General features: G+C 45.3%; 1 protein-coding gene across 2 annotated transcripts in view; it reads right to left on the minus strand.

Annotated features, from left to right (window-relative positions):
• The window catches only part of PLCH2 (phospholipase C eta 2), a 595,308-nt gene extending 579,461 nt beyond the window's left edge, over positions 1–15,847 (minus strand). For both annotated transcript variants that reach the window (XM_083163311.1, XM_083163318.1), the window contains exon 1: positions 15,701–15,847. The gene's annotated coding sequence lies outside the window, so the exon portion shown is untranslated. The remainder of the gene's footprint in view (positions 1–15,700) is intronic.
• Between the last annotated feature and the right edge of the window lie 7,879 nt (positions 15,848–23,726).

Genomic DNA, 23,726 nt, shown 5'->3' on the forward strand with positions numbered 1-23,726 from the left:
AAGGACAGAGGGCCAGATACACTAAGCTTCAAAAGTGATAAACAGCCAGCCAATCAGCTCCCACCTGCCATGTCACAGACTGTGTTTAAAAAATGGCAGGTAGGAGCTGATTGGCTGGTTGTTTATCACTTTCTATTTTATCACTTTCTGAAGCTTGATACATCTGGCACAGTACTTTCTCTTCACAGAGCTCTGTTTACCACAGGTGGTTGTGCAACTGTCGTAATGTATCATTGCAAATCACAGCAATGTATAATGATGTGCTAACCCCAATTTCCCATGATGGGGCTGCTCCAGGAGCTGGGGCGTAAATTCCGCACCTCGTTGAGGCTTTTTTCCTTGTAACCGGCAACAAAAGAAGAAAGTGACAAGTAACCATACATTTGCATAGTTACACCCAGCATGAAAGCAGCAAAGGCCATTAAAAAAAAAAAAACTAGGACTATCTTGAGCTGTTGTTAGTGTGTGATGGAAATCTAAACATTTTAATAGCCCATCTTAACAGTATTATGGGCCCCCAAGCAAAACAGTACAGTGGGGCCCCTACCTACACAACCTCACATCTCTCTATGGGGCAGATGTATAAAGCCTCAATAAGAGATAAATGCAAGGGTGACGTCCAGCCAATCAGCTCCTAACTGCCATGTTACAGGCTGTGTTTGAAAACAGTCAGTAAGGACATGTTAAGTAATCCGCGTCCCCGCATGGGGCTCGCTGCGCTGGCCACGCTTCGGGCTCGTATTCCGCGTCTGCTCGCCACACTAAATAAAATCAACTCCACGCCGACGTGGATAGTGGGGGTATGAAAAGGTCGGAGGACGCGTACCTCACTATCAGCCAATCAGCTTCTAACTGTCCCTTTTTAAACCCAGCCTATAACTTAACTGTCAGGAGCTGATTGGCTGGTGATAAAGTACCAGGCACTTTATCACTTCTCCTCCCTTATTACTGCTTCATACATCTACCCCTTAGTTATGGGAAATCCCACTATGAAAAATATTTTCATATTGGTAGAATTCAATTCCAAGTGAATGCAACCTGCCAGTCTGCTATAATCTATGCTGGCTGTAATGAGATATATTCCATGTGCTCTCACTGACCAATCTTGCCATGTCCTTCGCCTCATCAAGGGTAACTTCAGGGTTAGATATGTCTAACCCTGAAGTCTGATGCGATTTCCCTTTCACTCCTCCTGGACCTTCTTGGGAGTGATGTCACACGCTTTTGTGCTATTTTTGCATAAGATATATCAAACACATAATGCAAAAAAAGAGATTTACATGCTGCATGTGTACAAAATGTTCCCAAATAGGTCAGTTACTGGGAGCTGCCTGCATATTCGTGTATTTAAATATTTATGTCACCACATTGTCACTTAAATAGACGTTATAGATATCAACCTTCATTTTACATTCAGTATATCGGTCGATTTTTCTGTGATCAGAGAAAAAATCTGTATTTGCAAGAAACCTGGTGTATGTCTACAAAGATATTACAAGGACAGACACCAATAGAGCAGTGCTGGAATGTGGTCTCGTATTCATAGGTAAAATGTAATATTCAATTATGTTCATAATACAATCATTGCAGAGTAAAACTGATAAAAAAAAATGGACAACATAAAAAAAAGTTGGCGGACGCGTTACCCTGCTGCTTACCAACACTACCCGCCTAACTTGATTCGGCTGTGGTCCTTTGCTCATTGATCTTTTTTGTCCGTTTACATCCTCCAGTTTCACGATGCCCTCCATCCTTAGCTTTCCTGTTGAGTCTATCTAGCTGGATCTGGACCTCCTCATCCCTTCACCGCCACCTCATCCCACCCCATTGCCTCCACTCCGGCTCCCTGAGGAGTTCTCTGGTTGGCAGTTGAACTCTACTCTTACCAATAAGTGGATGTATCAAGCAGTGAATGAGTAGAGACGAGGACCAGTGGAAACATTGCCCTAGCAACCAATTGAGGTAGCATTTATCAAATACATTTTTTTAAATTGGAAGCTGATTGGGTGCTACGGGCAACATCTATATTGCTCCACTGTTTTTACTTCTTGATACATCAACCCTCGAGTGTCTTGACACGTGACGTGTATTTCCTAATGGCTTGCGTAATAAGTAAAGCCACAATCAGTCTGCTGTCACATCAGAACTTGCTGCTATGACCTGAAGATGCCCATTTCCAACTGGGTGCTCCCACCCTCATGGCTCAAACTTCAGTGACCTATAGTGACAGGACACTCCTGACCTGCAGAACTTGAAATCCATGCAAATATGTACATGTCCCCAGATAATGGGCCCCATGGACACAGAAACACTTATTTGAATGAAGTTTGAAGGACATCTGGAAGACATTGCCAGGTCTAGCTGTGAAGAAGCCCTAACTCATGGGTCCTCAAACTGCGGCCCTACAGATGTTTTGAAACTACAAATCCCAGCATGCCTTGCCACAGTTTTGCTATAAGGGAGTGTTAAAACTGTGGCAAGGCATGCTGGGATTTGTAGTTTCACAACATCTGGAGGGCCGCAGTTTGAGGACCCATGCCCTAACTGATGATGCCTGAAGAAGTGAGGCTATGATGTCTTCTGGCATCGAAAAACTTTTCAGATTCAAGCTCTGTAAATCGGAAGCCAGAACAGGGGCCCACATGAAAACCACTCACCTTGCCCCTTTGTATTGACTTACATTACAGTCAACAGGCTGACACTGGGGTACAGCAGTGAGAAGCTCCCAAAGAATTAAGACTGCTCCAAAGAGTAGACAAGGAGCCTATAGCAAGGCTAAAACAGAAAATTGAAAAGAGAAGACAGAGCTGGACGGTCAAAGATGGACTCAAGAAAGTAGAGCTGCCATGATCAATGGCAAAATAATCCATGGAAGAAAGTAACGGCACCTCTGGAAGAAAAAGAGCATCCAATACAATGGATCATGAGACTATATTAAGTGCTTGTACAACAAGAGGCTCTTGTATGAAAAAATAAGGCTTTCTCTCTGCTCTAGAGTTTAAAATCAACAACAAGCCAGATGCGGTCAATAGTCAAGTGGAGAAGGGTATCTGAGAATGAGATACAACTAGGCATGGCTAAAAACCCTCCATTTACTTGCTATTTAAGGAGCACTGCTAGGCCACTGGGGCGTCAAAGGGAGACCTGCTATGACCCTTTAAGTCCATAGCATATCCTTTTCCTTGAAAATTAGGACCAGTGGCTAATGTGCAGTGGGGGGGGGGGGGGTGGGGAGCGGGTACTAATTACCCGGGCCCAGGCTTGCTGGAGGGGCCCTGCAGGGGTCATGCTGAGCCTGCTGTCAGTGCAGCACATGCTGTAGGTGTGTGCGGTTGCTGAGATTACAGTTTTTAGAGTTTTCTTTCACTCTCCTCTAAACATTTTGGGGGCGTGGTCTAAGTGAGGGAGGTTCCCACACTTAGACCACGCCCCCAAATTTTACCGGGGCCCGGCATTCCTCTCAGCTGCCCTGTTCCTACCAAGCAGTGAGTCAGGAACATGATGAAACTGTTCATTGCACCCTCACTAGATAATCTATATATATATATTTTCTACCTGCTAATAATAAAAAGCGCTCCAGGTATTAATGGGCGATGTGTAGCAAGTAAGTAACAATGTCGTAAATCTAAAATAAGATTTATTTGTGCTCCATAGGGCACTCTCTATTTACAATATTGTGCATATTGTCTACTAGATCATCTAGTGTGTATGCACCTTAGGATAAGGTTAGGATTAGGATAGGTACCCTTGTACCTCATTCCCTTGTATGGCTGACATTCTTGCAGAGACCCTTGTGTATCTTCTTGCTTTAAAGTTTTTCTTGGAATGAATGTGTGTGTGTCGGTGTGTGTCGGTGTGTGTGTAAGTGCTTCCTCTGATAAATACAGTCATCTCACTGAAGTTTGTTTCTGGTACGTGCTCTGTCTTCAATAGGAAAGAACAAGGCTGTAATCACTCTGAACTTTGACCCAAGTCTTCCTCTCTTATCAGGAGCTGGCTGCTAGTCAAACCAAGTAATCATACAGTAGCGTACAACTAACCCTACAAGTGTGTGTGTGTGTGTGTGTGTGTGTGTGTGTTCTTTGCAGTCTCATTCATCTCATTGATTGCAAACAGAAAATTTGCTGAGTTTAATAGCAAAATCGGTTATTTAAGCAGCACTGGCGTAACAATAGCCCCGCAGACCCCGCGGTAGCGGGGAGGTGCTGTGTAAGTGCGGGTGCTGGGGGTCTGCGGGGCTATTGTAATGCCGCTGCCGCGTCTGTGCTGCGGCCGGGACCTGCAGATTTACCTGTCTGCGCAGCGGTCCCGGCTCCCCTCCTGGGTCTGCTGAAATGAAAATGAAGGATCGTAAAATGTCCGCCCCCATACAGCAGACAGTTCTCTGAAACTGTCTGCTGTATGGGGGCGGACATTGTGTGATAGTCCGTTTTCATACCAGCAGAAGCCAGGGGGGGGAGCCGGGACCGCAGACAAAATCTGCTGGTCCCTGGCAAGGAACGGGCGGCAGTGTCCCGCGGTGTGGGGGGTTGTTGGGAGTCCCCCCTGTCAGCTGCTAAGCAGCGGGGAATATCCGAGGGGACGCGGATACCTGTGAAGCCTGCGAAGGGACGCGTTTACCTGTGTAGGTATCCGCGTCCGCTCGCCACGCTTCGGGCTCGGTGGCTCGCTGCGCTCGCCACACTATTCTATTCTCAACTCCATGCCGACGTGGATAGTGGGGGTATGAAAAGGTCGTAGGACGCGTACCGCCGCCCCTCGCGGGCTCGCTGCGCTCGCCACGCTTCGGGTTCACGTTGATCGTGGGGTGGCGTTAACAATTGTGGGGGCCATTTCACACTTCAGGGTGGCTATTTGGCCTCTGTGGCCCATTTAACATTGTTTCCTATGGAAAAATCGGGTCAATTGAGGCATTGAACAGTAAAATCGGGTCAATTGAGAAATTTAACATTGATCCCTATGGGAAATCGCGGGCATCGCGTCGGTCGCGTCGCACCCGATTTTTAGTGCATTCAATGCCCGCGATTTTTTTACCTGCGATGCCCACGATCAAAATCGTGGGCACCGTGCTAGGTAAAGAGTACCAAGATAAATATACAGAATTGGCGAAGGGAATGACAGCAGGAGAATGCAGTATTAGTGTCCTTCTGTTGCTGGACATGTTCCAGCCACAAATATAGATGCGACCGGAATGCGTACACCTCTACAGAACCCATACTTGCACACGCTCAGCTCTAGCGCATACGTAGTGTCAGAAACATGAAATATGTGCTCTACAGATACGCCGAGGTTCATTTTTGCATTAGACCCTACATCAGGAAAGTATCTTCTTGCTCTCATAAGTCTTCAGTCCCTGATTGTGATGTCATAAAATAACTACATATGGATTTCTGCCTGGGTCATGTCTTGGCAAACCTTGCATGATGTATTGTATCCTACACAGTCAACCAATCAACCCTTGTGATCTCAGTATATTGCTTCTGGACACTCAGAGCTTCAAAGTGACGGAGAAGCAGCTTAGTCATCACCTGATATCATGTCGCACCTATCTCACTAACCACCACCTGAACCTTTCTTTTTGTTTGCAGTTGTTTATCCTTATCTGCGTCTGTACTCTAAACACACTCGCTGATGATAGGTTGTACTGGATTGTGTGACGACATAGCCGATAGATTACAGGTTGGATAAAACGATATACAGATTACTAGCGTTGACACCACTGATTACATGTTACTATAAACCCATAATACAAAGATAGAAGAAGACACAAAAAGTTATGTGATCGTAACGAAGTACAAAGATAATGAAGGCATCTCTACTGGGCACATAATGGAGGTCATTTCGTCACCCAACATGCTGATGTATAGGTGTACGAGGACCAGCACAAAAAGGTAGGTACTGTATGCTCTTGTGATTATGGAAGTTCATGATATATGCTGGTTCTGAGAAAATAAATAAATGTAAATAATATTGTTATACCCCTTTCACATCGCACTTTTAAAACGGTATATTGCCGTTTTTTTTCCATTTTAAAACGTTTAAGGCTGCAGTGTGAAAGTGCCAGAGTTGATTTACCGGTTAAAGTTAACCGGTATTTCAACACGGTTAAAAAGCAGAGTCCTACACGTTTTAAAGCCGTTTTTTGGGCAGTTTGAACAGCTCTATTTCAATGGCTTGAAACGTGTCCCTTGGGGGTTAAACGGGTTGAATGTTTGAATGGTATTAAATGATTTTTAAAACGGTTTTCACCTGCAATGTGAAAGGTCTCAAGGCTCAGACCCGTTTTAAAGTCCCATTTAAGAACACCGTGTCATTACCCATTTCTGCAATGTGAAAGCAGTATTTGTACTAGCAACACTATTTGTATTTATATGGAATGATCAACCCCCCCCTCCCCCCCTTCATTCAACTGCGTATGCCATGGCTGATCCTTTTTCTGCAGAGTTTATAAAGTGCAGCATGCAGCATCCCAGTGGGTAGAGGGTGATCATTTGCAAGCCCCGGAAGCACAGCGCTGTATGTTATTCGGTTTGTTGTGTATCTTTCACTGTGCAAATGTTTGCATTAAAAGAGAGATAATTCCCCAGCCAGAACCATATTTTGTTTATGCAAAAATAAAAATATTTTTGTGTAATTTCTTAAGGTGCCCACACACAACAGCCCGATAGGCCGATAAATCGGCCTGTTACCGCAAATCGTTAAATCTCATGCGCGGCCCTGTGCATCGTTTTGTCAGTCTTCTCATTTTATCTATTTTAAAAAAAATGTCTTGGTACTTGTTTCCTAGCACACGATTTTCATCTTATGACATCGTATCGATCGGATCGCATCGCGTCGCATGCGACACGATCGCATGCGATGCGACCAGACCCAATTTTAATTGTACAGGCACCCTGATGGGTGATTACTATGTTAAATGCACCCCCCATTGTTAACGCCAGCCCCACTATCAACGCCAACCCGAAGCGTGGCAAGCGCAGCGAGCCCACGAGGGGCAGCAGTACGCGTCCTCTGACCTTTTCATACCCCCACTATCCACGTCGGCGTGGAGTTGATTTTATATAGTGTGGCGATCGCAGCGAGCCACCGAGCCCGAAGCGTGGCGAGGGGACGCCGATTACTTCACATGTATTCCGCGTCCCCTCGCAGGGCTCGCTACACTATACAAAATCAACTCCACGCCGACGTGGATAGTGGGGGTATGAAAACGTCGGAGGATGCGTACCGCCGCCCCTCGTGGGCTCGCCACACTACGGGTTGGCGTTGATAGTGGGGGTGGCGTTAACAATGGGGGTGCATTTAACATAGTAATCACCCATCAGGGTGCCTGTACAATTGTACCAATTTCTTCTGTCATTTACCGGGTCCCTGCTCCTGAAGGCGGGCGGTGCTTTGAACGAGCCTGCCCTAGGGATGGCCATCGGTGCAGAATCGCGGTTCTGCACCCAACCATCGATAGTTGTAAACAATTTGGTGTATAATCATCGATAGTTTTAGCTGTTCATGGTCATCCGTTATATTTGACTGAATGGAACGTGGGCCAATCAGAACTCGGGGCGGAACTTCCGGGTGTCGGGGGCGGAGTAATCAATTTCAGTTGGTTTTAGAGTTTTAGTCCATTTAAAGTAAATACAGTAAATTTGTCAGATATTTGGATACAGACATCACTCCATGTGTAGGGGCAAAGCGATATCCATGCACAGCCCCACGCGTAACTATCACCCCAGCGATTAATATCCATTACCTCTGAGTGGGAGCGCTCTTTGGGATCTTACCTACTGAGCTTACCTACCTTCGGCTGCACGTAAGACCATATTACAACTCTGGACACAATCTACAAAACCTTCTCTTACAATATTTAAGATAAAACTTCACATGAACTGGCTGGAAGCCTCGCTTCAAAAGGAGTCCCGTGTTAAAAAAGTCTTTGACATATGGGATAGTTATAGTGAGACTTTGCCGATTCCTATGAAGGACTCACTTTGGAAATGCTTTGAAAGAACTTTATGGTACGAAACACGTGTACTTTTGGAAGATTCTCCAATCCTCTTAACAACTTAAATGCTTTAATTGATTTATATCTTTGATTTTGTGAAATTGTGATGTATCATTTTGACATAGTTGAAATATCTTATAATTGTGTTTTAATGCAGACAACAGCTAAGTTTTATAAGATAACCTTTTATTGCTTTATACTGAAGCTTTAATAAATAGTTTTTCTTTTTTAAAGTATATGTCTAGTAAATATGTAATTAAGGAATTGTAACTTTTTTAAAGGTTTAGCCATATAAATATATAAAAAATGACTATAAATAGTTTTTTTATTAACTGTCTGATAATAATACAAGTCGAGTCTCCTTTATCCATATATTCCAAAAACCGAAATATTCCGAAAACAGTGGTTTTTCAGAATATTTTGTTTTCTTTTTTCCCCCATCCCTCTTTTTTCATACTTACCTCGTCTCCCGATGTCCACGGCGGCCATCGGAATCCTATTCAGCGGCATCCCAGGTCCCAAGGATGTATTGCATGGACGCGCCAGCGACGTCACCGGTGAACTTGCGCAATGCACCCATGGGACTAGAGATGCCACTAAGAGGATTCCGAAGGCTGCCGTGGGTGCCAGGGAACCCCATGGACACCGGGGGACCATTGGGGCACTGCCCAGGTAAGTATGAAAAAACAAAATATTCCAAAATCTGCAAAAATCCCTTATCAAAAATGCTTGTGGTCCCATGCATTTCGGATAAGGGATTCTCAACCTGTACAAGTAGCCATGTAATAAGTCAGTGTTAGAAACTATTCTGATTATTATGCTGCTTTCAGACCGCAAAACTGGCTTTGACCAGGTATTTTAAAACGTTTCTAAAAACGGGTCTGCCAGCTAAAACCCCTTTCACACCGCATGTCCTTAACCCTTAACTTCACGACATTGCCTTTTAAGGTAATTTTTTTTTTTTTCCTCCTTGCGTTCAAATAAGCGTAACTTTTTTAATTTTCCGGCTATATAGACACGAGGGCTTTTTTTTTGCGGGACAAGTTGTACTTTTTAATGGTACCATTTACTAAACCGTATAATATTCTGGGGAATCAGGAAATAATTCAATGTGGGGTAAAAAGAAAAAAAAACGCAATTCCACAATTTTGCGCTGGTTACGGTTTTTTTGGAGTTCATAGTTCGTTTAAAATGATGGGTTATCTTTATTCTATGGGTCGTTACGATTCCGGTGATACCAAACTTATATAGTTTTCGTTACGTTTTACGACTAAAAAAAAAAATAGAATATGTTACGGTTTTTCGAATTTGCGTCGCGTCGCCATGTTCTGCGGCTTATAACTTTTTTATTTTTCCACCTACGGACCTGGGTGAGGGCTCATTTTTTGCGGGCTGAAGTGTACTTTTTAATTAATACCATTATGGGATATGGGCGACTTTCTGATCTCTTTTAGCTATTTTTTTTTGGGTAGGCGATGCGACAAAAAAACGTAGTTTTGGCGTTGGGGATTATTTTCCGTTTACGCCTTTAACCGTGCGGGATAACTAATGTTATATTTTAATAGATCGGACTTTTAGGAACGCGGCGATACCAAATATGTTTATTTTTTTTATTTTTTTATTTATTTTTATTTGGGAAATGGGGAAAGGGGGGTGATTTGAACTTTTAATTTTTTTTTTTTTTTTTTTTAACTTTTTTTTTTTTTTTTTAACTTTTACTACAAGGCCCCCTAGTGTACTTGACCACTAGGGGGCGCGATCGCCTGTACTAGGTTCAGCCATAGAGCTCTATGGCTGAATGTAGTGATTTTATGCACTTCCTATTACATCCTGCCTGAGGCAGGATGTAATAGGTATGCATACACGGCCAGCACAGGGGTCTACATTAGACCCCTGGCTACCATGGCAACCGATCGGCACCCTCCGATCTCGCTGCGGGGGGCCCCGATCGGCGCCGGAGGGGGGCGCCCCCCCTCCGATCAGCTATTTAAGCACTGCGGGCGCTTTGCCCGCGGTGCTTAAAGGGTTAAACGGCCACGATCGGCGAACTCGCCGCTCGTGGCCGTGAGAGCAGGGACCTGGCTGTAATATACAGCCATTACCTGCTCTCTTTCAAGCAAGCTCACTCCGTGAGCTGGCTTGATTCCCCCGCAACCGACATATGACGTATATATACGTCATATGTCGTGAAGGGGTTAAACGGTATTTCAGTGCAGTTTTTGTCCCTTCACAACACTGAACCCGTTTTAACCCATAGAAAACAGAGGATGAAAAAAACCGGGTCTGAAACGGGTAGGACCCTGCTTTATTACCGTTTAGAAATACCAGTTCAATAGAACCGGTAAATTCACTCTGCACCTTTCAGACTGCACAAATTACCGTTTTAAAACGGTAAAAAAACGGCAAAATAAGGGGTAAAAAGTGCGGTCTGAAAGGGGCAGTAGTTATGTGATGTTTAACATTCAGAAAATAATATGTTTAATCATGTAATGCCTACTACAGTATGTAGCCATGTAATAAGTCACAGTTATAAGGAGTAGTCATGTAATTTGTAACAATCAGTAATACATATCTATAAATAATACAGTTGTAGCCATATTATAGCAATTGTCTGAAAATAATGTGTAGCCATTGACTACTAGCGCTGCATTTTATATACTTCTAGGTGCGATATAGTCGCTAAACTTCCTAGAAAGGCAAAAATACATTTCCCATACAAGCGGGCAAAGCCAAGCGTCATGCCGTGTATATTTATGCAACTTAATACAAATTAATTTGTGACAAAATGACTAATTTAGTGTGCAGGTAGACTGTCATCAGCTTGCAGCTACATTGGTTATAAAATGCAAAATATAGTAATTGCTACCGTGAAGGAGGCGTCTATATCACATGTAGTATGAAAATGTTATGTTACAGATGCTACATCTGCTATATGACTAGGCTAGTAATATGTAATAAACAAACAAAAATGGGCAGGTGCTTCTAATGTCCCATACACACTGGACCAGGGGTAGCCAACTCCAGTCTCCGAGAGCTACCAACAGTTAACGTTTTCCAGGTCTCCTCACAGAATCACAAGTGAAGTAATTAGCTCCACCTGTGAATCATTTATAATGTGTCAGTCAGTAATGAGTGCACCTGTGTCCCAGCTTGATGATCTAGAAAATTGTGACCTGTTGGTAGCTCTGGAGGACCGGAGTTGGCTACCCCTGCGCTAGACGATGTGTACAGTGAAAGATATTGCTGAACAATTTTACTTGAACTTTTCAGTGTCCTGGAGGGATGCGGTCATTTGGTCTACAGCATGATGGTCGAGTCATTAGGTCGACACCGTTAGGTCGACATGGGAAAAGGTTGACATGAGTCTAGGTCGACATGGGAAAAGGTTGACATGATACTAGGTCGAAAGGGCATTAGTTCGACAGGGCATTAGTTCGACAGTGTCTAGGTCGACAGTCAAAAGGTCGACATGGGGTTTTTCACTGTTTTTTGAGCCGACATGTCATGCCCTACCATCCACTAGGGCGTGGAGGGAGAATAAAATGCCCGACGCATCGCAAGCGCAGCGAGCAATGCAAGGGGTTGCGGTGCACTTTAAACTGTGTCCATGTCAACTGTGTTGACATTCAGGTAAAAAAACAGTGAAAAACCCCACGTTGACCTTTTTACTGTTGACCTAGACATTGTCGAACTAATGACCTTTCGAACTAACGACCTGTCGAACTAATGACCTTTCTACCTAGAACCATGTCGACCTTTTCACACGTCGACCTTCTCCTATGTCGACCTAATGGTGTCGACCTAATGACTGTCGACCATATGATCCCAACCCGTCCTGGACAAACTATATTATGCATACACACTAGGGTGGCCAATCCCGGGACTGGGATTGACGGGATCACTGGATTTGGCCTCAAAATCGCCAAGATTTCAATCACGGCGCACGCTCAGATGCTGCCCGACTGTTCCTGACCCTGCATGACGTGATGTCAAAGGTCACAGTGCAGGCTGAAACCCCGTACACGTCTGCCTCTCGCTCAGTGTGGCACCCCGGCAACATCTGCCCCACTCCCCGGCCGCACCATGTAATGTTTGGGAGGGGGGGGGATTGAAAAAATGGGCAGCGATTGGCATCCCTAATACACAGTGCACCTAACGATATGCCAAATGATGAACAATCTAGCTAGAGTCTAGTAATACGTCACAACAAAATAGCCAAAGTTGAGCTGCATGTGCCAAGACAGTAATACCCCTTTTAGACATACACCCGGGATTTTGGCCAGGTTTACCCGGGATTTTCAACCCAGGTCACTCCCGGGATTTTAGTAACAGACCCCCTTTCACACTACACCTCAAATCCGGGAAAAACCCGGGTATACCCCTTTCACACATAAGCCAGGCTTTTTAAGCATTTCAGTGTTTCATCATTAATATGGGACACGCCCCAGCAGCAAAAAAAAAGCAACATCACATGTTTCAAACTGAAAAACCCGGGTAAACCCATTCAGACATAAGCCGGGTATTATACCCGGGAGTTAAATACCGGGAAAAACCCTGGTCAATTGCAGGTGCTCAGTATCCGGGAGTGAAATCCCGGGTATACCCTTTCAGACATACGCTGGTCCTGGGTTTGGGTGCGTTCATGTGAAAAAACCCGGGATTTTCGCATATGTCTGACCTTCATTAACAAGCCGGATAAGCGCACAACATTCACTGCATACACACTGGCCGAAATATTAAACGGAGGGTCAAATTGAGCGATATTGTTCAAAGTATGTTCCGTAGGATGTATACCAATATATCTGAGTACTGCTCATCTGGTGGGGGCAAAGCTGAGCCCTAAAGGTATAATATTGAGAGGACCAATATGAATAGCAATTATCAATGAAATCGTATAAATATTTAAAAACTTCTATTCAGAATTGCGTTTCTCGGTGTATCTCAGTTTTGTGATATAACACCACTATTTATCTATTTGTGTTTGTGCTTATATGTTGGTCAGAAAATAATATGTCTGCAGCCGTGTAATAAGACACTGGTAGAAAATAATATGAGTAGGCATGTAATAATTTGAAGCGATGTACTGTAATGAGTCACTGGCAGAAGATAATTCAGGCCTTGGGCAGTATTCAATGTGAAAAATTTGCCGTGCATGGCGAGAGATTTTTTCTCTCGCCATGCACTCGCCGTGTTCCAGAGGGCTCGCTGCCTCTCCTGCTCGCTCTATTCAATGTGGTTAAGACTCGCCGCCACTCGCGGCGAGTCTTAACCCCTGCAGCGGACGAGCGCCCGCGGCAGGGAGCTGGCAGGGAGCCGGGGGACGGTGGCAGCCAGGGAGATTAAAGTCTCCCTGGCTGCCCCAGAACATATGTGGAGGGGAGGGGGCTCCCCGGGACCCAGGCAGCACAAGCTGCCCCCCCCCCCATAGCCAGCGCGGGACCCAGTATTCACTGCACCCGATCGTGCATATGTAATGATCGGGTGCAGTGAATATATGAATATCTAATGAGTGGCTCGAGAGCTACGGCCCCCTGCTGGCTGCTCTGTGTAAAAAAAAAAAAAAATTAAAAAATATATATTTTTTAAATTAAATATATATTCATGTGCTATAAACACATGAATAAAAATAACATGCCCCTTCACAGAAAAAAAATCCTGATATTTTTACACCAAAATAAAAAAAAAAAACTTTTAGTTTAAAAGTTCACATTCCAGCTCTCCATGAAAAGATGGAGAACTGCTACACGGAGAGACACGGCGAAAATCACTTAGAAAGACTATAAGAATATTTCACATTGAATAGGGTTGCTCGCTTTTGGAGAGCAAAATGCTCCGTCCAAGCCGAAAAAAGCACAAATTCGCCATAAAACAGGGTGAATTTTTCTCATTGAATACTGCCCCTTGTCACAACATAAGATATATGTATTCGCCTGCAAATAGCGCATAAAGGGGTCCATGTAGGGATGGCCATCGTTTCCATCGATGGGAATTCTGCAACTGGCCATCGATAGTGCAATGGATGACCATCAATATTTTTACATATCGATGGTCATCCATTGGGTGTGATTGATTAGCCTGTGGGCCAATCAAAATACGGGGGGCGTGCTTCGCGGGTGCCCAGGGCGGAGCTAAAACATCGTTTTGCTGTTCCATCGATGGAGCAAAACCATCTAGTTCTTCCCCATCGATGGCAAAAGTGTTCAACATCGGCCATGAACCATCGATGATTTCGAATCATCGATGGTCGGTGGCCATCCCTAGGTCTATGTGCTAAGCCTTGAGGAGAGATAGAGTAGGTAGAGGCCAATCAGTTCCTAAAAGCCATGTTACAGGCTGTGTTTCAAAAATGACAGGAGCTGGTTGGCTGGTAGTTTATCTCCATATACTTTATCTCTCTTTGGGCCAGATGTACTAAGCTCGAAAAGTGATAAAAGGGAGAGTGATAAACCACCAGTCAATCAGCTCCAAACTGCCATGTCAAAGGCTGTGTTTGAAAAATGACAGGAGGGAGCTGATTGGTTGGTGGTTTATCACTCTCTATTTTATCACTTTTCAAGGCTTAGTACATCTCGCCCTTTAACACTAAAAGGTGTATTCAATGCCGTCGGCGAGGGGGTTTGTACGACGGCGATGGCTTATTTTCATCGAGGAAAAGCCATCCTCGCTGTCCAACCCCCTTGCCGTATTCAATGTTTGGGAGGAATAGTCGCCGGATCCCCTTAAATGGCGAGGTTCGCTGCAAATGCAGTGAGTCTGCTGCATTTTGCAGTGAGCCCCGCCGTTTTGATGGGCACACTCGCCGTTTCCACCTCGCTGAAAGGAACCAGCAATGTGGAAATGGGGAGTGAAGGGGAGGCCGTTGAATACTCTGACGGCGAGCTATCGGCGCTGCTCGCCGTCAGAGGCATTGAATACCCCTCTAAAGGTGCATACACACTATGCAATCATTTTAATTGATATGCACAATAACGATATTGCTAACGATATTGTAGTCTAGCGCATTATACCGTATCATTAACAATGCATGCTCCCGTGGGTGTTTAATGACCCCTGCCCGTTGTCTGAATGTGCAGTGAAATTCTGAGTATATACCGCCAGCGAATGCATGTTCGACGTCACAGAACGATAGTGTTAACGATATCGTTCAGTGTGTATGCGCTAAATCGTTAGTCCGGGAGCACCACTGATATCAGTAACTGATATCGTTAACGATGTCATCGGGAAGCTTATCGTACAGAGCGTATCGAGCTTACTACATATTACCTGAATAATGCACAGCCAGGAATCAGCAAACATCTGACGATGATACTTCTGCATCCCGGTAATTGCTAGCTAACCTTATATATAAGAACCCCATGGAGGTAAGACATGTGCCGCCACTGACTATGTAACCATCTAAAAATAATCCCCTTGTAATAACCACAGCAGGCTGATCTCACAGCCAATGACAGCAGGCAGAGATACTGTAGCACAGACATGATGTGAGTGAGATAATGCCGGGAAAACTTTTTACAGTGTCTGCGACTTTGAAAGAAGCAGGAATAGCAGCAGATCCCCAGCACACCTCTGATATGTGCCATCACTGCAGCAATGCCAACATGTGACATTAGCAGCCTGCACACTGCAATATTCCCCTTCACTGTAACAAAAGAACCATGCAATATATATCAGACACATACATTACAGCTGACATAGATGTCTGACCTTCTTCACTGACACCGTCTGCTGGGGAACTTGTCCACAAACTCCAGCTAGGATAATTCCTTCTTCATAGTAAATTCCAACCTGACATATCCCAAGGAGAAAGCTGAAGAACAACAAAGTTTCTTCCCTGCTTCCCGACCCGCAGTGATCTCAGCCCAGCAATTCAGCCCCTATTCAAACAAGTGAGCTCCAGGGCAACAGCAACTACAATGTGGGAGGGAGTATAAAGAGGGAGTCACCACCTCCTGTAAGGAAGCCCTTTTTATCTGGATAGGAATGAAACCTGTTCTTCAGGTTGGAAGCTGCTGAAATAGATTTGAATCCTAATATTTCACTTTTTTGCCAGACTATAGGGGAAAAAATTACCATTTGGCGTCATTTGGAAACCAACAATTCATTTGTATGTATATACCAGAGGCAAGGCAGTAGGCTCAGTCATTCACTGCATTCTTGTTACTTCTCTTCTCATCACTTTCTTCTGTATGTAGATAACCCAAGGTTAGCCAGCTGTGGAACCACAAGTCACAGCATGCCCATAATTCCTGCACAGGGGAAGAGCGACGGGTTGCAGAGCAGGTGAGGGGAATAAGTATTATTTATTTTATGTTATTAACAGTCTGCAGCGCTGTACAGAGAATATTTGAACATTCACATCAGTCCCTGCCCCAGTGGAGCTTACAATCTATATTCCCTACCACATGTACATGGGAACTGATCATTGGCAGGTTGCCTCTTTGTCAGGGGGGCTCAGAGATTACTTTCAGATTCTCCTCTTAATCTACTTCTGCCTCCAACCCATGTTGCAGCTCCATATGATCAACAGTCAGGTCAACATAAAAATGTCGACATTCCCACCATATTGATAGTGACTGTGACATTCATCATGTCTAACATACCATTCTTTCTACCAGGCTGATACATCCACATGAGGAACTCTTGTTTGCAGCGGCAGCTCCGATTTCTTCTTCTGGGTCCTGACAGCCCAAATCACTTTCGGGTCAGACCTCTAATGGTAGTTTTCTGGTGAGTATTCTCCCCCTGATTACTAACGTAGACATTCTGGAACTAAACATTTCAAACGGCAACATTTCAGTTGTCAACATTGTGAACCTGTCGGCAGTTTGAGGATGTTGACTGTTGACCATGATGATTTTATGATGCCGACATTGTACTGTCCACCTTATTAACATTGACATGGTTACTGTCATCCTTTCGAGCAAAAACCTTAGAGCAGGGGGCCACAAGTGCAGAGTCGCCAGAGCAAACAGACCACATTGCAAATAGGGCCACTGTCACAAATGGCATTTACATCGGGGTGCGGTAATTTGGTCTACAGCATGATGGTCGACACCATTAGGTCGACACCATTAGGTTGACATGGGTCTAGGTCGACATGGGAAAATGTTCTAGGTCGAAAGGCCATTAGTTCGACAGGTCATTAGCTTGGCAGTGTCTAGGTCGACAGTCTAAAGGTCAACATGGGGTTTTTCACTGTTTTTTTGAGCCGACATGTGCCGACAGGCGGTACTTCATGCCGTACCATCCACTAGGGCCTGGCGGGAGAATAAAATAGTGTGCCGAGCGTAGCGAGGCACCGTGCCCGACGCATTGCGAGCGCAGGTAAAAAAACGGTGAAAAACCCCATATCGACATTTTGACTGTCGACCTAGACATTGTCAAACTAATGACCTCTCGCACTAACGACCTGTCAAACTAATGACCTTTCGACCTATAGACATGTCGACCTTTCCCCATGTCGACCTAGACCCATGTCTACCTTTTCCCATGTCGACCTAATGGTGTTGACCTAATAACTGTCGACCATCATGCTGTAGACCAATGATCCCAACTCTTTACATCTATCTAAGGGCCAGATTCTCTAAGCTTCAAAAGTGATAAAATAGAGAGTGATAAACAGTCAGCCAATCAGCTCCTACCTGCCATGTCACAGACTGTGTTTGAAAAAGTCAGGCAGGAGCTGATTGGCTGGCTGTTTATCACTCTGGCCCTGTATATGAAGTCCTGTGTTTTTACCAGTTATATTATGAATGCAGGAACATGGAACATACTAGACATTTTAAACTGTAATTGATATAATAAATGTTATAAAGAAGTAAAATAAAGAAACAAGTGATAAAAAGATGAAATAAAAGTATATGCAGACAATTAGGGGGAAATTTACTAAAGGAAATTTGTAAAAAATAGGTGTATTTGTATCCAGAAAGTCGTATTGATGTGCTATCAATATGAATACGAATTGCCGTATTTTCGGGATAGTAAATGTCAAAAATAAGTGTATTTCTGGATACAAATACACCTATTTTTTACAAATTTCCTTTAGTAAATTTCCCCCTTAGTATTAGAAGCATGGAGATGCTCGGAATGTCTAGACTAGAGCAATCAATCAGACAGTCTTTGGTTCGGCTGCATGCACTGCAGAGCTACTGTATTTAGACTGACATTGTACTTCAAAGTCATTTTCACTGCCTCCAGGCATATTGGGGTAATTCAGACCTGATCGCTGTTGAGCTGTTTAGCAGCTTCCAGCGATCAGGTAGATGCCGCGACTTGCGAATGAATGTGTACGCCGAGAATTAAATTTGCAGCTGAGCGAAAAAATGTCAAAAGTCCATCGTTACAGGCTCACCATCGAATCATTTTATCCACTTGGCAACAGTCATTGCAAGCTAGGAGTAGCCAGGGACTTACTCAGTGGATGCGATGAATACAGGCATATATGGCCTAGGGCCCTCATTCTGGTTGACCCGCAAAGTTGTGAAATTCGCAGCTGGGCGTTCCCATGGGCGCAATGACTGCAGCAGCCTCACGCCACCCACCGCTCCTCTGATATAGTGCATACACACTGAGTGATATCTTTAGCAATAATCAGTGGCGGTTTTTACCTATGGGCTGTAGGGCTGCAGCCCCCCCAGGTAAAATCCGCCCCTGTAGTGAAGCCAGATGCCGCCTGTGAGACTGCACTGGCTTCACTGTGACTGGCAGTGATTTCCAATTGGAAGTCCGACCTGCCAGTCACAAAGGCAGTCCCATTGGGATGTGTTCCCTCCCTCCGGGACACCTTTGTACGGGCTGCCGTGCAAAAACCGCAGATGCGCATGCGCAGTACCTATATAGCTACTGCGCACGCGCTGGTCCCGATCCCTGTAACTTACATTGTATAGGCGCCGGGACCAAGATTGCTTCTATGAGCTGCTGCATGCGCCAACTTCCCTGGCAGTAGGGATGGATATTGTGAGCCCATCATCAAATGATAGCTGGACTGCATGGGCATGCATGGCTGCATGGGCATGCATGGCTGCATGCGCGGTACACATGTGTCCCGGTGCCTGTCAATCATCACAGCACACAGGTGCCGGTACCGGGACGGGAGGCAGCAGCGGCGGTGACAGGGGGAGGAAGGTGCCTGCCAGAGGCAGCTCCCGTCCCCCAATAAGGGTACACAATTAAATTGTGTCCCATATATCATTTTAATGATACATCGTACAATAGATACAATGTATAGTGTGTAGCCAACGTAACATTCACAAGGTACTTTAGGCAGGATTATGTCTCACATGCAGTATTTTACTACTGACAAACTAGACATCTACACTCATTGGGGCTGTTGAGGAAGGGGGGGGGGGGGGAGCAGGCACCGGCCCCCCTACCTGTGGTGACACATGCACACTTGCATGCAGCTGTGCAAAACAAAAGGCGGGGCATGGACATGTAGATAGGGAGCATGGCCTCATGATCTGAACCTCCCGTTTCATCACTCGGGGAGTGCAGAGGTGCTGGGTGGTGTCCCCTGGGTCCAGTATGTGTGCAGTGCCTGCCCCTACACTGTGACAGGACCCGGGTATAACTTTATGCAACAGAGTAGCACCGGGCTCTGACGCTCACCAATAAAGATGCCAATTACCCTGCCCTGAAGCAATGGTTCACAAATCCGGTTCTCAAGGACACCCAATAGCATAACTTTCAACATGACCCTCTCCAGGAGGGACACAATGCTCTGCTCCTGCACTTTCATATTAATCTATGATTGCCAGCACCTGTGTTGAACAGTACAATTAATAAGAAAGGTGTCACCACAGGTGCTGGCAATCCTACATTACCAGGGAAGCCCAGGTGCAGAGCATTGTGTCCTTCTGGAGAGGGGCATGCTGGGAGGTATGGATAATGTATGATTGCCAGCACCTATGGGGAGCTAGGTAACTGATAATAAAGGTGTCACCACAGGTGCTCGCAATCATACATTACCAGGGAAGACCAGGAACAGAGCAATGTGTCCTCCTGGAGAGGGGCATGCTGGGAGGGATGGATAATGTATGATTGCCAGCACCTGTGGGGAGCTAGGTAACTGATAATAAAGGTGTCACCACAGGTGCTCGCAATCATACATTACCAGGGAAGACCAGGAACAGAGCAATGTGTCCTCCTGGAGAGGGACATGCTGGGAGGTATGCAATAGTGCACATTTTTTCAGGTCTCCTCACAGAATAACAAGTGAAAAAATTGTGTTCCACCTGCGGATCTTTTAGAATGTGTCAGTGAGTAATGAGTGCACCTGTGCACCTGCTGAGTTACCTGTGAACTGTTTGGGGTCCTTGAGGACAGAGTTTGGGAACCACTGCCCTGAAGGATATAATATAAGCTTTACAAAAACCAGTTCTGGCAACTGTCTCAAATTTCTTAGTAAACTGAGAAGTCCTATTTCTGCTACATATATTATTCTGCTTATTCTGTACTATCGGATATACCATAACAATCCTAAAAACTGCAGTCATTACAGACAATGTGATAATGATTAATGGTGCTGAGCATCTTGGAGCCGAGGCACACTGACTGCACAAGTGCAATAATGGGAGTTGACTTAGTCCCATGAAACTTTGTACAAGAGGTCAGGGGCTGAGAGGCTTGAGCTGAGCTCTGATTGGTGGAGCTCATCACATGCTTCTCAGGCCTTGGAGGACAGCAGCAGCAGCCTCATCATGGAAGGGTTTTTATCAGAAGCCGCGTTGGGCCTTTGAGGTCTCCTACAGAGCATGGCACAGAGGGAAAAACACAGGCTTTTCATTAAAAAAATGTGTCCACTTAAATGGTGCAGTGTAACCGACTTTTCAGGGTCAACAATATCCCTTTTTCAAGGTGCTTTTTACACTTCTTTACCTTGAAAAAGGAGTAATGTTGAACTCAAAATGTCGGTTAGCATGCACCATTTAATTGGATTAATACATTTTCTACAAAGCCTCTGAGTGCCACTTTCATTATGGATATATATATATATATATATATATATATATATATATATATATATACAAGTCCAAGGACAAGGCACTCACCAGACTTTTTCAGACTTTTTCATTAATTAAAGGTACTTTTTATTCTTTAAAAAGACTGCATAATTCCTCCAGTCTTTTATCCCGAAAATACGCCAATTCGTATTCGTATTGATGGCACATTCGTATTTGTATTTACAAATACGAATGGATACACCATCGATAGAATACGATTGGAATCGCCATTCGCAAGAATGGTGGTTCCTAATTTACTAATATGAAATACGGCTGCTAATTAGCGTAAAATGGCCGCTAATTGCCAGCCATATATGGCAGGAAAATAGACTTCATTTTGGCGTGTTTAGCAGAAGCCTCAGGCTTCAGTGTAAAAAAAGAGGTTAAAAAAATAAATACATTTTAAAAACGGCGTGGGGTCCCCCCACTTCCGTAACCAGCTCCAGGCTCAAAGAACCGGGGCTGGTTTTTAAAAAACAGGGAATAATTGACATAGCGCTCCGCTGATTTATTAAAACCATCCCCAGGCTCCAGGGCCGGGTCTGGTTCCCAAAATACGGGGGACAAAATGAACAGGGGTCACCCGTATTTTAAGAACCAGCCCCAGGCCCAACCAGCCAGCAGGGTAATGTCATAGTCTGGGGGACATTTGTTATATGAGGTCATGCAGCCAAAACATTAACCCTACCGACCAGTCAGCCTGAGCTGGGGTCCTGGGGAGTGGGCAGGGGTCCTGGGGGAATTTCTCGGCTCCTGATTGGCCTCTAGGTGGCCAATAGAATCATTCGGGGGAGGGGCGCTGAAGATGAAACAGTCAGTGCGATGGTTTTAGGGTTTTGCGCTTTGTTATTTTCTCCAAGATTCCTGGACTCTGGCGGAACCAAGAGGACCAATCTACGTCGGAGGACCTTGGTAAGTAGAATTTACTTTCACAGGTCCCCAAATGGATTTCTATGACACCCGACCCCAGGACTCCTGGACCACGGACCGCATGACTCCCGGACCCCAGGACACCCGGGCCAATGGACGGGGACCTACCTACAGGCTCAAGATAGGTAAGTATCAGTATGTATAGACTATGTATGTATTAAAGTTTTATTTTTCATGTGTGTGTCAGTGTGTTTATTTAGCTATTTCTATTACTGTGGAACTACAAGTTCTAGCGAGCCCTTTAATGCCTCGCATGCTGGGACTTCTGGTTCTCCAAGTCCCAGCATGTGGGGGAGGCTTGCTGGGACTCATAGTTCCACAGTATTAGACAATAGCTTTAATTTCTATTTTTTACCACTTTCATCAGCCCGGTACCCAACGCCCAGGGGTACCGGGGACAGCACCAGGCTTCAGCCTGGTCAGGTAAGTCCTGGACGGGGGGACCCCTTCATTTTGGGGGCCCCCACTCCCCCAGGACCCCTGCCCAGGCTGACTGGTCGGTAGGGTTAATGTTTTGGCCGCGGGACCTTATGTAATGGGGGGGTGTGGTGTGTTGGGAGGCGGTGGGGCGCATTTTATTTATTTATTTTTACTTTTTTTTTTTTACACACTTCAGCCTGCACGGATCTGACTGATCTGTGCAGACTGCATATACGATATCGTATTAGCGGCCATATATATAGGTGCTAATACGAAGTAATACGAATGAATACGCCATCGGAGGGTTACAAAGCAGTCGTATCTGACTGCTTTGGAAATTTCCCTCCGGAACACGAATTTGCTTGTGGCTAAAACAGCCGTATGCAGTCGTATTCATTCGTATTAAGAATACGAATACGAAAGATCATATTCGTATTCTTAGTAAATTTCCCCCTTAATACCAGCAGGTTTGTACGTAACCTCCCATATCATTGTTCCCTATTCTTTCTGACAACCTCCAGTTGTAGACCACATATAATATGGGTACAACTCTCTGATAATCCCGATGCCCTGACTAGCATGCTTACCCGTGGAGTTTACGTGTACTCTCCCAACAACTTTGGAGTTTACATGTACTCTCTTATCACAATGTTCCTAACTTTAATGTATAATTCAATTTATAACATATCCTTACATTTAGGGCCGCCACTAGTAATGTTGGGGCCCGAGACTGACCTTTACCCCGCCTCCCCCTTCCCCCCCTACCCCCGCGCGTGCGGGCACCCTGCCTCCTCCCCCCCCCAACTACTATTATTTACCAGCAGCGGTGGCGCAACATCTCCCTCTAGCAGCAGCAGTGCGGCATCTCCCTCCTTCATGAACGGTCGGGACTCGGAGCACTCACTGCCTGCAGAGCGCCGAGCCCCTCTGTATCCTGGGCTCGGCAGCGCTCTGCAGGCTGCACTGTGAATTGTGTGTGCCTGGCTGGGGGGGCGCCGGGTGGGGGATGCATTGTGTGGGTGCGGGGGGTGGTGCCGTGCCACTGTGGACAGCTGCCTGGGCCCCTCCAGAGGCCGGGGCCCGGGACAGCTTTACCCACGGCACCCCCCTGTCGGCGGCCCTGCTTACAATTAAACTTACACATATGTATGACCTACATGCAAGGCTTTGCTACTAATATTGTCACTTTACTCTGTGTTCTGACAGTGTAATATCCTCCCATGCAGTTTGCAGCCAGTAATGACAAGAGGGAGAGGCCCCCCCCCCCCCCCCCCCTGTCTAAAGTCGCCCGAAGGCTTAATCCAGCCCTGGTACAGACATACTATGCAGTGATAAAGTTTTGACCATTATAATGTAATCTCCCCAAAGAAACTGATGCT

The sequence above is a fragment of the Crinia signifera genome, chromosome 19, assembly GCF_055691185.1.
Source record: "Crinia signifera chromosome 19, ASM5569118v1, whole genome shotgun sequence".
Lineage (NCBI taxonomy): Eukaryota > Metazoa > Chordata > Amphibia > Anura > Myobatrachidae > Crinia > Crinia signifera.